At 41.2% G+C, this 5,724-nt stretch overlaps 1 pseudogene; it reads right to left on the bottom strand.

Moving 5' to 3' along the window:
• Window positions 1-5,724, bottom strand: part of LOC102439347 — a 10,089-nt pseudogene that overhangs the window by 1,834 nt on the left and 2,531 nt on the right.

Genomic DNA, 5,724 nt, shown 5'->3' with positions numbered 1-5,724 from the left:
AGCTGGTAAACCTTGGCAGTTTCCACAACACCCGTGATCTACAACCCGGTAAACTGGTTTGCTGTTGTGGGTTCCAATGGCAATCCGTACAAAACATCCTGTGACAGTTTTAGCAAAGAAGGGCATATGACACCAACGTTCCAGCTTATGCCGTGATAATCGAACCCGATTCAGTTCTTTGGGTGAGGACACTGGTTGTGATTTCAGAGGGATCCCTTCTTTCTCTTCTTCTTTATCAGAGGATGGTGTTCGGGATGAGCGGTCTGTCTCTTCACTGGATTTGTCATCTTCTTCCTCCTCCTCATCGTCAGAGTATACCTCACTGGTTTTGGATGGCTGTTTTTTGGCGAGGAGCCCCGCTGTTCTGTTCTTCCATTTTTCCCTCTCTGCTTTTAGCTCCTCCAGGTCTTGAGATTTTTTATCTAGTTTCTCATCCCGTTTGGAATGTCGTTCCTTATTGTGGGATGTTCCCTGAGATTCTGGAATCTGTGTCAGCTTTTTCTTCTCTTGCTCTTCTTGCTTTTTCTTGTTTTCTTTCTTTTTGGCTGTTTTTGGTTTTTTCTTAGTTTCAAATCTTCTTTTCAACACCTCCCTCTTCTCAATGCAGTTGAAGAGTTCTCGCTCTCTTTCCTTCTCTGTCATCTGCTCCAGACGAGCCCTGTCCTCCTCATCCCCCATGAGGTCTTCCCCATAGCCATCATGGAACTCTTCCTCTCCAGAAGAGGAGGAGTCAGTGTCTGAACTGGAGGAGGAGGAGCTGTTGCTGTCAGAATCCGACACTTCACCTTCCTTAGGGGCTGAGCTCTCAGCTGAACTGTCTTTGTCCGAACTGCCTGATGAAGCAGTTTTATTGACCTGTTTCTTCATGGTTCCTTTCTTCTCTATTTTTCTGGCCTTTCCTTTCTTCTTAGTTTTACCGCTCCGGAACGTCCACTCGTCATCACTGTCGGACGTCTCAGAGTCTGAGGAGGCTGCAGGCTGACTCACAGGGGGCTCCTTCTCCTCAGAGTCACTGCGCTTCCGCTTTGCCAGGGACAAGAGCTCCTGATCCAGGTTCTGGTCGCTGCCGCTGTCCTCCATGTCCGAGTTGAACAGCACGCGGCTTTTCCGCTTCTTTGCCATGGTGATCCCCCGGCTCCCACGCCGGTGGCCGCCCGGACTCCCCTCTAGCCCGTCTGCCACTGCCACTGCCACCGCCACCGCCACCGCCACCGCCTCGATGTTGGGGTCCAAGCACAGCAGGTCCAGGGGTTCCCAAAGTTGTGGTCGGTAAGTTGTGGTCGGTGTCTCGGAAGAAGGAACGATACGGACACAGCGGTCAGTTGATCAGCAGCCTAACCAGGTTCTCCAGCCGGGATTTAGCCAGGATCTCCAGCCAGGCTCTGACTCTACTTCGCCTGCTACATCTGTATTTATACCCAGTTGGTCTTAATCCTATCCATTCTCTTCCAATGGTTAGGTCGTTTGTTATCTCCATTCCACGGAGAGAAGATTAAGTGGCTTAAGCATGATGGTTCGTAGTTAAAGTGATTAGCTACCTGCCTGGCACTTAGTTAAGGGGTTTTACTGAGGAAAATCCCCACCTGGGGAAACAACCTTTCTGGGAGGTGACCTTGGTTAAAACACATAGCACTAAGGGGAGCAAGCATATTAGGAACAGGATGCCATATACACCAGGTCCCTTGAAACATAAGCTGTGCAGATGTTTCTTCCCTGCAGCGACTGTGTCAAGCAGCAAGGATGGACTGGCTTCCCGCAAACTACCCCTTTTTAACTTTTTATGTTATTTTTATATTTTTTCCTGGACAGATTTATTTATTTTATTTTATTATTTGATTTTTTATTGTTTTATTGCTTAAAATATTACAAAGATTATTACATATGTCTCCTTTTTTTCCTCACTCTTGACAATCCCCCGGCCTCCCCTACCCCCCAGTATCTTATGTCCATTGTTTATGTTTATATGCATGCATACAAGTCCTTCTGTTGATCTCTTACCCCCCTCCCTTCTTCCCCCCAACCCTCCCGGCCTTCCAGCTGCAGTTTGACAATCTGTTTGAGGCAGCTCTGCCTCTGTATCTGTTATTGTTCAAAAGTTTATAATGGTCTCTATTATCCATGAACGAGTGAGATCATGTGGTATTTTTCCTTCATTGACTGGCTTATTTCACTTAGCATAATGCTCTCCAGGTCCATCCATGCAGTTGCAAATGGTAAGAGTTCCTTCTTTTTTACAGCATCACAGTATTCCATCATGTAGATGTACCACAGTTTTCTAATCCATTCATCTACTGATGGGCACTTAGGCTGTTTCCAGTTCTTAGCTATGGTGAATTGTGCTGCTATGAACATATGGGTTCATATATCCTTTCTGATTGGTGTTTCTGTTTTCTTGGGGTATATTCCTAGTAGTGGGATCACAGGGTCAAATGGGAGTTCCATTTCCAGTTTTTTGAGGAAACTCCATACTGTCTTCCATAGTGGCTGCACCAGTCTGCATTCCCACCAGCAGTGTACGTGTGTTCCTTTTTCTCCACATCCTCTCCAGCACTTGTCATTTGTTGATTTGTTGATGATAGCCAGTCTGACTAGTGTGAGATGGTACCTCATTGTTGTTTTGATTTGCATCTCTCAGATGATTATTGACTTTGAGCATGTTTTCATATGTCTCTTGGCTTTCTGAATGTCCTCTTTTGCAAGGTGTCTATTTAGGTCCTTTGCCCATTTTTTGATTGGATTGTTTATCTTCCTTTTGTTAAGTTGTATGTTTTACCTATACATTTTGGAGATTAGGCCCTTATCAGATATGACGTTGGCAAATACGTTTTCCCACACAGTGGGTTTTCTCGTTGTTTTGTTGATGGTTTCTTTTGCTGTGCAGAAGCTCTTTATTCTGATGTAGTCCCATTTGTTCATTTTCTCTTTAGTTTCAAGTGCCCTAGGAGCTGTATCAGTGAAGAAATTGCTTCGGCATATGTCTGAGATTTTGTTGCCTTTGGATTCTTCTAGAATTTTTATGGTTTCCTGTCATACATTTAAGTCCTTTATCCATTTTGAGTTTATTTTTGTGTATGGTGTAAGTTGGTGGTCTAGTTTCATTTTCTTGCATATATCTGTCCAATTTTCCCAACACCATTTATTGAAGAGACTATCTTGGCTCCATTGTATGTTCTTGCCTCCTTTGTCAAATATTAATTGAGCACATTGGTTCGGGCCAATTTCTGGGCTCTCTATTCTATTCCATTGATCTATATGTCTGTTCTTGTGCCAGTACCAGGCAGTTTTGAGAACAGTGGCTTTGTAATACAGCTTGATATCTGGTATTGAGATCCCACCTACTTTGTTCTTTCTCAGCATTGCTGCAGCTATTCGGGGTCGTTTTTTTATTCCAGATGAATTTTTGGAGAGTTCGTTCTAGATCTGTGAAGTATGCCATTGGTATTTTAATGGGAAGTGCGTTGAATTTATAGATTGCTTTGGGTAGTATGGACATTTTAATGATGTTGATTCTACCAATCCATGAACACGGTATGTTCTTCCATCTGTTTATGTCGTCCTCTATCTCTTTATTCAACGTCCTGTAGTTTTCTGAGTAGAGGTCTTTTACCTCTTTAGTTAAGTTTATTCCTAGGTAGTTTATTTTTTTTTTTTTTTTGGTTCAATGGTAAATGGGATTGTTTTTCTAATCTCTCTTTCTGAAAGTTCACTATTGGTGTATAGAAATGCCTCAGATTTCTTGGGGTTAATTTTGTATCCTGCTACATTGCCAAATTCATGTATTAAGTCTAGTAGTTTTTTCATGGAGTCTCTAGGTTTTTGTATGTATAATATCATGTCATCTGCAAATAAGGACAGTTTTACTTCCTCTTTTCCAATTTGGATGCCTTTTATTTCTTCTTCTTGCCTAATTGCAATGGCTAATACTTCCAGGACTATGTTGAACAGGAGTGGTGAGAGTGGGCATCCCTGTCTTGTTCCTGTTCTTAGGGGAAATGGTGTTAGTTTTTGTCCATTGAGTATGATGTTGGCTGTGGGTTTTTCATATATGGCTTCTATTATGTTGAGGTATGTTCCTTCTACTCCCAGCTTGCTGAGAGTTTTTATCAAAAATGGGTGTTGGATTTTGTCAAATGCTTTTTCTGCATCAATTGATATGACCATGTGGTTTTTTTCTTTCAATTTGTTTATGTGATGTATCACGTTTATTGATTTGCTGATATTGTACCATCCTTGCATCCCTGGAATAAATTCTACTTGGTCATGGTGTATGATCTTTCTGATGTACTGCTGGATCCGATTTGCTAAGATTTTGTTGAGGATTTTGGCATCTATGTTCATGAGGGATATTGGCCTGTAATTCTCTTTCATTGTGTTGTCTTTACCTGGTTTTGGTGTTAGGGTGATGCTGGCTTCATAGAATGAGCTTGGAAGTGTTCCTTCCTCTTGAATTTTTTGTAGTAGTCTGAGGAGGGTAGGTTTTAGTTCTTCCTCAAATTTTTGGTAAAACATCCCTGTGAAGCCGTCTGGTCCTGGGCTTTTGTTTGCTGGAAGCTTTTTGATGACTGCTTCAATTTCTCCCATAGTTATTGGCCTGTTGAGATTTTTAGATTCTTCCTGATTGAGTGCTGGAATGTTGTATTTTTCTAGGATTTCTTCCATTTTCTGCAGGTTGTCTAGTTTGTTGGAGTAGAGCTGTCCATAGTATTTTTTAACAATCATTTGTATTTCTGTGGGGTCTGTTGTTATTTCGCCTCTATCGTTTCTGATTTTGTTTATTTGGGTCCTCTCTCTTTGCTTCTTGGTGAGCCTGGCTAGAGGTTTGTCAATCTTGTTTATCCCTTCGAAGAACCAGCTCTTGGTTTCATTGATTTTCTGTATTGTTTTTATGGTCTCTATGTCATTTTTTTCTGCTCTAATCTTTATTATCTCCTTCCTTCTGCTCACTCTGGGCTTTTCTTGTTTCTCTCTTTCTAATTCTTTGAGTTGTAGAGTTAGATGATTTACTACCATTTTTTCTTGTTTTTTGAGATCGGCCTGTAGAGCTATAAACTTCCCTCTCAGGACTGCTTTCATTGTGTCCCATAGGTTTTGGATTGTTGTGTTTTCATTGTCATTAGTTTCCAAGATGTTTTTAATTTCTTCTTTGATCTCATTGGTATCCCAATCAATATTTAATAACATGCTATTAGGCTTCTAAGTGTTTGAGTATTCTGGGTTGTTTTTATTGTAGTTTATTTCTAATATTATGCCATCGTGGTCTGAGAAGATGCTTTTTATGATTTAAATCTTCTTGAATTTGGGGAGACTTTGTTTGTGACCCAATATGTGGTCTATTTTTGAATCTGTCCCATGAGCACTTGAGTAGAATGTATATTCTGCGGCTTTGGGGTGAAGTGTTCTGAAGATGTCTATTAAGTCCATCTGATCTAGTGAGTCATTTAGGATTGCTGTTTCTTTGCTGATTGTTTGTCTAGAGGACTTATCCAGTGATGTCAGTGGTGAATTAAAGTCTCCTACTATGATTGTATTGTTGTCGATCTCTCCTTTGATATCTTCCAGGAGTTTTTTTATGTACTTGGGTGCTCCTGCATTGGGTGCATATATGTTTACCAGGGTTATATCTTCTTGTTGTATTGATCCCTTTAGTATTATGAAGTAGCCTTCCTTATTTCTTGTTATGGCCCTCACTTTGAGTTCTATTTTGTCCGATATAAGTATTGCTAC

The sequence above is a fragment of the Myotis lucifugus genome, unplaced genomic scaffold (genome assembly GCF_000147115.1).
Source record: "Myotis lucifugus unplaced genomic scaffold, Myoluc2.0 scaffold_214, whole genome shotgun sequence".
Classification (NCBI taxonomy): Eukaryota; Metazoa; Chordata; class Mammalia; order Chiroptera; family Vespertilionidae; genus Myotis; species Myotis lucifugus.
The sequence above is the reverse complement of the archived record's forward strand: the minus strand, read 5'-3'. Positions and strand labels throughout refer to the sequence as shown.